We start from the raw sequence: 10,761 nt of genomic DNA on the forward strand, positions 1-10,761 counted from the left end.
TTTCTGTATATGGAAATATGATTATAAAGGTATACCTCTTAGTACATAACATATATTAAAGCTTAAAAACACCCCAAACAACATTTAAGTATAGTTTAATTATTATTTCTCAGGGGATTCCGGTAGCTTGGTCAAATCATTATAATCGGCAATCCGACCTGCAAACTACCGGAATCCTTGTCACTTTCTGTATATGGAAATATGATTATAAAGGTGCACCTCTTAGTACATTACATATATTAAAGCTTAAAAACATCCCCAAACAACATTTAAGTATAGTTTAATTATTATTTCTCAGGGGATTCCGGTAGCTTGGTCAAATCATTATAATCGGCAATCCGACCTGCAAACTACCGGAATCCTTGTCACTTTCTGTATATGGAAATATGATTATAAAGGTGCACCTCTTAGTACATTACATATATTAAAGCTTAAAAACATCCCCAAACAACATTTAAGTATAATTTAATCAGATTGTGGTAGATTCCGGTGGATTCCGGTGGATTCCGGTAATAAGGGGATTCCGGTAATTCTATGGACCGCAAGGTACATGTACATTAGTCTGAAATAATAGACGTGTTATACGGGATTCTTCCAATCCCTACAGTCTAAAAGGTTTTGTGCAAAAAGCGGGGGTGTTTGAAAAATATTGAAATTGTATTACGTGAAGTATTTTATGGTTGAAATGGATAATAAAGTAAAGATTAATATTCATATTTTACCATGGAAGTGCAAAGCTATTTTGCAAAAAAAAAACAAGCATTTAATGCATTAAAACACATTATTTACCTTTTCATTAAAAGGAAAGTTGACTGACACAGACAACAATTATGCCAAGTGGAACAACTTGATCCAATCGTAATAATTCGGCCACCTCCGACAAGCTTCGAGATAACACATTGTAACCTGTCGGCCTTGGCCGAACAATCTGAATACCTCAGCCAGTATCCAACAGGGATTGACTATCTCGAAGCTTACCGAAGATGGCGAGTTGATACAATTGATGGCCGAAATGTTCCGATTGTTGTAAAATTGTGAACTGCAGCCTTGCACGTGCCCTTCATGTATATATTGTTATGTTTTGACAGAATGAAATGAAGAAAAAACCATCAAACTCATAATTATTTGCTTGATATTACTTTTTGGTTACAGAATTTATATAAAATAACATTATCTGGTAATATTTCTTGTTTTTATGATATGTTATAGGTTATAGATGCAATATGCTTTAACCCGGAATCCCGATCGGAATAACTACCCACTTTTCGTACAAAACAATTTGTACGTGAAGGATTTGCTGTATCAAAAATCGTAAAAAAATCTGTCAACGTACAATTATTTGGACTAGAAGGTACATCTAGCTGATCTACATCTCTTAGTCTAAATATTTGTACGTTGACGGACTCTTTTTACGATTAAAAAAACGTCGTCTCAACCATCAAAAAAGAACATATGTGCTTCAATAGTCTAAAAAAATAGACGTGTTATATGGGATTCTTCCAATCCCTTACGTCTAATCGGGTTTGTGCAAAACAGGGTGGGGGTTGAAAGATATTGAAATCATAGTTAGATAAGTATTATATGTTTGAAATAGATATTAAAGGTTTATTTTCGTATTTTAGTTATTACCATGTAAGTGCAAAGATTTTTTTCACAAAACAAGCATTTAATGCATTTAAACACAACCATTTTACATCTATGTAAATCTATGCACCGCAGCCTTGCAGGTGATCTTCATGTATAACAGTTTATATCATTATGTTTTGACAGTATGAAATGAAGAAAAACACTCATCAAACTCATAATAATTCGTCAGCTTTTATTTTTTGTGTACATAACTCATATATTAGATATATATAATTATCTGACCCGGAATCCCAATCGGAATAGCTACCCACTTTTGGTACAAAAAAAATGTGTGTGAAGGATATGCCATTTCAAAATTTGTAGAAAGATCAGTTAAGTTACTATTATTTGGACTAGTGCTTCAAGTGTTTGATTTATTGTCTCTATAATGTATAATGCACCTGTCAATTGTAGAGCCAAGCTGGGAGCTGCCTAAAAATCAGTTACCCAGTTAGCTCAGTTTGACAGATCTCCATGCAAGTGTTCTCATGGTCGTAGGTTCAAGCACCATACCAGTAGCATCTTTTCTCAAAGGTTTACTTTAGAACCCATCATCCATGAGTAAACAATTATGATTTTTTTAATTAAATATTACAGGCCATGTTCTTTTGTAAACTTTCAGATTGAGAAGTGCCTGGATACAAGACTAGTTTTGTTAACATCATCTGATACAATCAACTGGAACAAAGCTGAAATGGCTGCCTGACCTGACTTAAAAATTGGATGGCAGTACATCAGACTAGAAGATTTCAAGTATTGAGGTGGACAAAATGAAACCTGAGCCTACCAAAGCTGACAGATTGCACAAGAAACACATAAATGCAGGTATTTACTGAGATATTGTAATTATTTTTTGAAACATCTCATTCATTTAGGAAGTTCAGTTGAAACAGAGTTGGCAAAAAAAATGAACAAAGGTATATACATTTTGAATTCTAATTCAAATGAGAACTTTACTGGCCAGCACAGAATGGTAAAATGCTAGTCTACCAATATAAATGTGCCTGGTTCGAATCAGTAAAGCTGATGAATGTACTGGTTGTGTAGCCAGGATGTGAGTAGGTCTGCACTTGGCTGATAATGCATATCATAATGTTTAAGCTGCACTCTCACAGATTGTCTGTTTTACCAACTCTTTTTTTATTTCTTGGTCTTGTAATGAATTATTTTATGCGAATTTCTGAACACTGGACATAACAGACAACTGGAAAAAGGGGATCGCTGCTTTCTTATATTAATTCAGTCAAAAAAGACAACTGAAAATATTGGAACGCTGTTTTCTTATTTTAATACGGTCAAAAGATGATGTTCTATGCCAAAAATCTCATTATTAGTAAAGCGTTAGTAATGCTTTTAACCATAAAACCAATAGTTACAAATGTAAATATAAAAAACATGATCTTATCTTTTGTCAGCAGTCTTATTTCATCAGTTTTCATACTGCTTTTCATTAGCTTATTCCAAGCCAAAAAGTAAAAGAAGTTGTCAAAACCTTCAATCTGTGACTGAGAGTGCAGCACTCTTACAGATTGAACGTTTTGATTACTTTATTTATTTTTTGTCTTGGAACGGGCCAATTTATGTGAAAATGCATGTTAACCATTCATATAAGATTGCTGACAATAAATTTGTCAGAAAATGTTTATATTTAAGTTCAAAATGTTTTATGCATTTTTCTTAAACCGTTAGTAACGCTTTAAGCCATAAAACCTTTGTTTTCGACCTGAAATATGGAAGTCTGCAATCTAATATTTTGTCAGTAGTCTTATATCACTGGTTTGCAGATATTTTAGCAAAAAAATAGGTCATTCCAAGACAAAAAATACAAAAGTTGAAAAAACAGTAAATCTGTGAGAGTGCAGCTTTAAATGACTAAATGTTTTGATTTGGCTCAATTTTCACCTAAAATCTTATAGTTTTGTGGCATCTACCGTAAAGGGTTTGTTTTTAACAACATTACATGTGCATATGTATATATTTGTTCTTAAATTTGTAATTTAGATTGGAAGATTCATTCTCTGGAAAGTAGAAAAGGGCATGTTACGTACTGTTATCACTGCCATGACAGAAACCATATTGAGGAGCTGGTCCACCTGTAGGAAGAATTGCGCTATTGGTTGTTGGAGCAGCACTATTACCCAGCCATACACCAGCACTTAGTTTGTCATAGGGAGCATTTCTGAGCAGTTATGGAGACCACTAACTATGCAGGTATGTCATAATCAAAATCTTGGTTTATATATTTTTTTATAATTTAGCATCTGTTGAGAAGAAATTTATTTCTAGATTGAAGGCACACACTATAGATTGATGCCCAAAAATATATTTCTTATTTTAATGCATTATCATGTCTAACTCATTTGACTTAAATGATCAAAGCAAAAGAAATGCAAATGATTAATCTGCTGATATACAAATGTAAGTTTTTTTAACCGGGAAAATTGTTGCCAATTGTCTATTAATTAAAGAACACATTTATAATTAATAATGTTTAATCTGTACACAAATCATATGCCTTCTTTATTTTAACCATCAATGTCAAAGAGTCCAGCATGATAATGCATTAAATTGATAAAAATGCATTAATTTATATGAACCCTTTAAAACAAAGACATTTCCTAAATCCAATAAAAAATAATTGAATATTGATGCAGAGTTCAGTTAGAATATAATATAACTTTTTTTGCAGTTGTTGCAGTGAAACTTGCACCAGTGTGTTTTCTGTGGAGATAAAGAGATAGTGTCCAGCAATGAAGACCCAACTCAAGATCTGACCTTGTAAGGCCAATATGAAATAACTGTGTGGGAAAATGGGAAAAACCTGCAGTCAGGAATGCACGGAAATCATCAAAAGAACAGTGTTAAATTAATCTTGAATAACTTGACATTTATTTTGTTTGACATATTTATTCATGGTGCAGTGAAAACATTCTTTTTTCTCATGGTTATTTAAATTTAGAATTGATAGGAGGGAACATCACTATGTAGTTTCATGTTCATAGTCAGATCAAAACCCATGTACATGCCCAAATGAGCATTCGAAAATATCAAAATGATACTTGTTGTATGTAGTTTAAGTTAATTAAAATAATAAACAAAAATATTTAATCAATTTCAATTTATTATGCCCCTTTCAAAGAAGAGGAGTATATTGCTTTGCACATGTTGGCCGCTACGTTCGTCTGTCTGACAGTAGACCAAAGCTTTTGCGGGTGATAACTCTACAATTCCTAGACCTATTGTCAAACTTGACATGAAAGTTTGGTTTAACCAGTAGATGACCCCTTTTGATTTTAGGGGTAATATGGTCAAAGGTCACAGTGACCTTGAACAGGAAGGTGTCAAACCATACATCTGACTGATAAGTTGACAATGCCTGCACCTATGGCCCTCAAACTCAACATGGAGGCTAAGTCTGACTATTAGAAGATCCTATTGATTTAAGGGGTCATTGGGTCAAAAGTCAAGGTCACAGTGACCTTGAATGCTAAAAGGTTGTACTAATAATGACTGGACAAAGCCTGCAACCATGGCCCTTGAACAACTTGACTTTGGGGTTGGGCCTGACTAGTAGGTGAGCCCTATTGATTTGTCACAAACCATTGAACGCAAAAAGCTTGCCTGTGTGACAACTCGACAAAGTCTGCACCCATGGCCTTCAAACTTGAAATTTAGGTTTGGGGTGACCAGCAGATGACCCCTTTGGATTTGGAGGTCAAGGTCACAACTCCAATATTGGTCATTAAAACTATGTCATTTACTTATTCCCTGCTGCTAAGAGGATACATGTTTATCAGCAAATATCAGCCATCATCTGAATATGAGTGAAAACTGTACCAACTACCCTCATACTTTGAATAGCATAATCTTAAAACTGCCTCAAAGGCATCTTTTGTCAATGAAAAACCAGCTGTCATTTCGGTCCATGCATATTTCATTCAATTGTCCAGATATTCTTGACAACATGGCGCTAATTAATGCTGTAGGTTTGAAATTTAAGACATTAGTTTTTTTTCTTCAGCACCATGCAGATTTATTAACACTTGTATAATAAAAACAAAATAGAAAACAAATTTTAAAGATATTAGTTTTTTTCATGGTATGATGCCACAGCACCATGCAGATTTGTTTTCACTTTTATATCAAAGAAACTCGAGCACAAATTTTGTAGATATGTGGACTCTGTTGATAGAAGTTCTGGGAGGCATTTTTAGGCTTGAAAGAGCATCATTTTAAAGTTATATTTTTATTATGTCCCTTGAATCTTGGGTATAGTTTGTATTGTATTTGCATTTTAAAGACATTGGCTTCAACAGACCCTAATGAAATGAAGAAATGTAATTGCTTACTGAAACTGTTATAAGCGACGTCATAAATTGAAGCAATTTTAACATAATGAATATGCATTTAACTAATTTAAAGCGGTTCAAAATTAGGAAATTTGAATTAAGAATCTTGTAGGCCATTGGATACATGATTAAGTAGGGCCAATATATTTGTGCTTATTATAATCACATTTATCCTTCTTCATCTACCTTAAAGAGTGTTCATCATTTGTATGAAATCATTTGATCACGTTTCATTTGAAAGAACTTTGCGGTAGTGTTTGCTTGCTTCAGTTACGTCACCGACAGTCTTGCAGCGCTTTCAGCGCTTTGATTTTCTATCTGCCTTATATAAGTTTAATTAAAAGCGAAACAAACCTTTCTGCATCCTTTGCCCATAAGAAAGCAGGCGGCAGCTCGGATGTCCTCAACGGCTCCAGGCCAATCCAGCCCGCTCATCAGGTGACCGGCCTCTTCATAGTCCTTTGTGATCTTCCCGCGATATAGATCGGGAACCAGAGTAGCGAATCCGTCCATTTCGCCAACTCACGACCAGTTCTAACGATTTGTTCGTTCACTCCCCACCATTCCTTACAAGCAATATATGCTGTTATTGAGTTCGGAACTATCAACTTGTTTGATTAGGGATGCAATCTTAATCCCAAATATCATGTACCACAGTTTTAACAATTGTTTAAACTTACGGAAACGAATGAGTAAATATCGAAAGCAATGGTGCTTATGAAAGATTCCGTGCTTAATTTGAAAGAAAGGTGCAGAAACACGGTATTGCTACCAAATAACACGATAGTTGATCACTGTAAATCATTTAGGACCCACCAGTCATTTAGTATTTTAGCGTTTTCAACTATTTAAGTCCTGAATCTATTATGTGCTTTCGGTCCGGTTGGAAAAAACCCAACCCGCGGACAAGCTCGAAAGCCGGTAACCAGGCTTGGCTAGAAATAAATAAGAAGTGGCACGTTGTAGCGCTTGATACATCTTACATGGGGGAAGTACAACGGTTCTTTCTAGCACTGGTCACTTGCCAGAAACACACGCCCGGTATTCAAGAAAACGTTTTCAGGCCTGTTTTGGATGCACTGTTTGAACTGCTTTTAAACGTCATTACATTCAAATTTGAGGTTCATCTCCGTGATTTTGAAATAAAAAGTGTTAACCTATCGCCATCATGTGAATTATCACTTATTTCCGATTTAATACTCTCGGCAAACATGGTCGTGACTTCGTTACGGACGCTTTCGGATATCGTTGTTTGTTCTAGGCACAATGCCTATAAATAAATAAAGATAACCCGAAGAGGAACTATCCATGTGTATCGTGCAGTCATTGTGTTTTATCATTTGTTGCTGCTTTGAATGCAAGAAAGACAAAGTAATGAATGTTATTGCCTCGTTATTCCGGCAGTACCTGTAAAACGATAAGCCCCATGTGGCTGGTAGCCGGGTTCCCATGAATCACGCCGGGTAACGTCCCTGCCGGGTGGGTGGAAGTAATATTGACTGACGTCATCACCTTTTGCACGTGCACGCTATCTTTGCGAAGGCGTCTGAACTACTGGGCAAAATAGAATGATTGCTTTGTTACTTTAATATTGAATAATACCAATGTTAGCTTAGTGAGTGTTTACCACGGCCGTGCAGTTAACGTAAAGGTCAGATGTTTCTATTTTTGGCAACCGCAATAATACTCCGCAAAGAAAAGAGTTCCATACGGCGGACGAAAACATAGTCATGAGCAGTTATGTTTACAATCTATATGAATAACATAAGATAGTGGCAATGTTTTTAGTTCGATTTTAAGCGTAAAAAAATGTTTAAGAGTGAAATAAATTTGTTCGCGGAACTTGGTCGTTTCGTGCCATAATAATCGTACCAAAATTTGAGGAAGTTTTGTACTCGTTTACTCTCGACATTTCAATCTGTCTTACCGAGCAACATGGTTAAGAACAGTGTTAACTGGCAATACGTCCCTTGAGTGCTTCAAGTACTTTGATTGTGCTTTTAAACTACAGGGACAATTAGTGTAGTCAAAAAGATCCCTATAGAACCTGTCTTGAGGCTCAAAGAGAAGTTGTACCAGGAACTAAACGAGAGACACACGACGTCGACAAACAATAAAAGAAAGGCTTTATAAATACCCAGTAGTAATTAGGGGTGGCTTATAATCAATGTTCAACTTATTAATAAGTGAATCTTATGGTCATACATAATTGACTTTATTCATAGTACTAACAAGTAATCCGATTAGCTACATCGTTCTTAGATCCAATTAAGACCAATATTGAATACCAGCCAAGGTTGTTGCATGGGAACGGTCAACGGAGTAGGACTTCACTTGGGGCCGATTTCTCGAAACTATTTAAGTCTCTTATAACATAATTAATCTAAGGTCACTGTGTTTATTCTCCGATAACTTATCTAATATAACTTCTTTATAAACACTTAGACATTTTATTGAACTTGTATGTCTAATAATCACGATACAATGATTTTTATTCCATAAAAATCAGTTTAAGTACAAAATTGTGCTTATCAAAATACGCTATGTAAGCCTATAAAACAAGGCCAATAGGACTTTAAACCAATTGTGTAGTAAACAACCTCACACTTAATTAATGCCTCAATATTAATTAAAAAGTGTCTATGATCACAAGTAAACATAATAATAAAGATTGATTAGTCTTATCGGAGCGGGCATCAACTTAGAAGAGATAACTATGAATTCGGAATGAACAAGAAAGTAACCTTTATTAAAGACCTTCAGAAAAACTTTAAAATATTTTTGCTACTGACAAAGCCTCTCCATATTATCTTTTATACAAATTATGGCCCCTGATTGACTATGGAACTTAGGTTAAAGTTTTAGGGCAGGTTGGGATATTGTTTAGTAACTTCTATACCCTTCATTCAATTGACTTAATACTTCACACAATTGTTCAGGACCATCACCCAATGATGTTACATAACTCCATATCCTTAATACAAGTTATGGCCCCTGATTGACTTAGGTTAAAGTTTTAGGCAAGTAAAAGTTAAGGGCAAGTTGGGATTTAAATAAAAAAACTTCTATACCGTTCATTAAATGCATTTATATAAAATTCAAAATTATTTACGACCATCTTACAACAAGAAACATAACTCCGTTTTAAGCCTAAATGCTAATTATGACCCTTGAATTTAAAAAAAATAAATATTTTTCCTTTAAAAGGCATATTTGTATATTCTTAACCACATTTTTATAATGGGAAATCAAGTTATTTGAATGACTTGCGTCATTGTTAGGGTGGGCTGGTGGGAGGGCAGCATCAAAGTCATCTTATGTATCGAATAATTTTAGTTAGGTTTGACATAAAGAGTCCAAACTTGGTATTATTACATCGTTATTGTATTCTAAGTCAAAGCGGCGTAGTCGAGCTCGCTGTCTTACGACGGCTCTTGTTCTATTGTTAGTTACCAGAAAAATATAAAGTAACTAAAGATTCAAGAGCTATTAATGGTGCTAGACTACAATTTATAGTGGTTGTACACTTTCATATTGGTTGTGTGTTTGCGTATCCCTATATGAATAGTGAAGGTTTAGTCAAAACTCGCTATGTCGAAGTCGTTTGGACCTAGGCTTATACTATGAGATCACGAACATTCGATATAACCGAAATACAAAAATATATGTTGGATTAAGATTGGTTAACATATTTTTTTGTCCAATGGGAAGGCAGTATACTTCAAATTTGCCAATCGATTTTGTTTCAGTAAATCAGCAGTTAGTTTTAAGTGATTTAAATCAGGTAAACGGTAGATATAACCAGTGGCTGGTCCGCTTAGTGGGTAGTTTACACAATAGTATGTAGACCACTAAAACGTTAAAGGTTTCAAGTTTCATCAATTTAATTATTACAAACAAAACAATTTACATTATATGAAATACATGATATCTGTAGTTAACAATTGTAAAATACTAAAACTACGTAATAGCGAATAACAATGATAAACGCATGTGAGTTCAAAAGGTGTGGTCACTACTGAAATTTGATCGTTTGCATATCGGTGTGTGGGGCATTAAATTTTACAAACAGCAATGTTACATGTTGAAAGTCACACACCAAGTAAAGTTAATATCGCGTGTGACCACCTCTAGCGCCAATCACAGCCCTACACATGGAATTGAAGCTGCGAATCAGTTTCCTGATTGCAGGACGAGGAATTCTTGCCCACTCCTCAATGAGCGTTTGTGCTAGGTCCTCCCGGGTCTGTGGTTGAGCTGGCCGCCCACTGATCTGTCGTTGAAGTGTTTCCCATACATGCTCTTTTGGATTAAGATCAGGAGAGCGGGCAGGCCAGTCCATACGCTCTATTCCTTCGTGTTCAAGGTAGTCATTGACAACACGAGCCCGGTGCGGACGGGCGATATCGTCCATACGCACAAAGTCCTAGCCCCCACAGAACCAGCAAAAGGTCGCACAGATGCATTAAGGATCTCATCTCTGTAGCGAACACAGGTCAAGGAACCGTTTTGGATGACGTACAAGTCAGTAGAACCATCATAGGAGACCCCACACTAAACAAGTACTGACGGGCCACCGAACCTATCGTGTTCCTGGATGCAACAGTCCTTGAATCGCTCATTTTTCTGCCGCCACACACGTCTCCTGCCGTCATTGAAGGCAACACAAAACTTCGTCTTATCAGTAAACAGGACTGACCAGAGTCTAGCTAGTGGAATGTTATGGTGGTCTTGAGAAAAAGCCAACCTTAACCTCCTGTGGCCTGGTTTCAATGGAGGGCGGACA

At 35.6% G+C, this 10,761-nt stretch overlaps 1 pseudogene; it reads right to left on the reverse strand.

The window, feature by feature from the left end:
• LOC128246057 (protein usf-like) overlaps positions 1 to 7,484 on the reverse strand; it is a 10,236-nt pseudogene extending 2,752 nt beyond the window's left edge.
• Between the last annotated feature and the right edge of the window lie 3,277 nt (positions 7,485 to 10,761).

The sequence above is a fragment of the Mya arenaria genome, chromosome 9 (genome assembly GCF_026914265.1).
Source record: "Mya arenaria isolate MELC-2E11 chromosome 9, ASM2691426v1".
In the NCBI taxonomy this organism is placed as follows: domain Eukaryota; kingdom Metazoa; phylum Mollusca; class Bivalvia; order Myida; family Myidae; genus Mya; species Mya arenaria.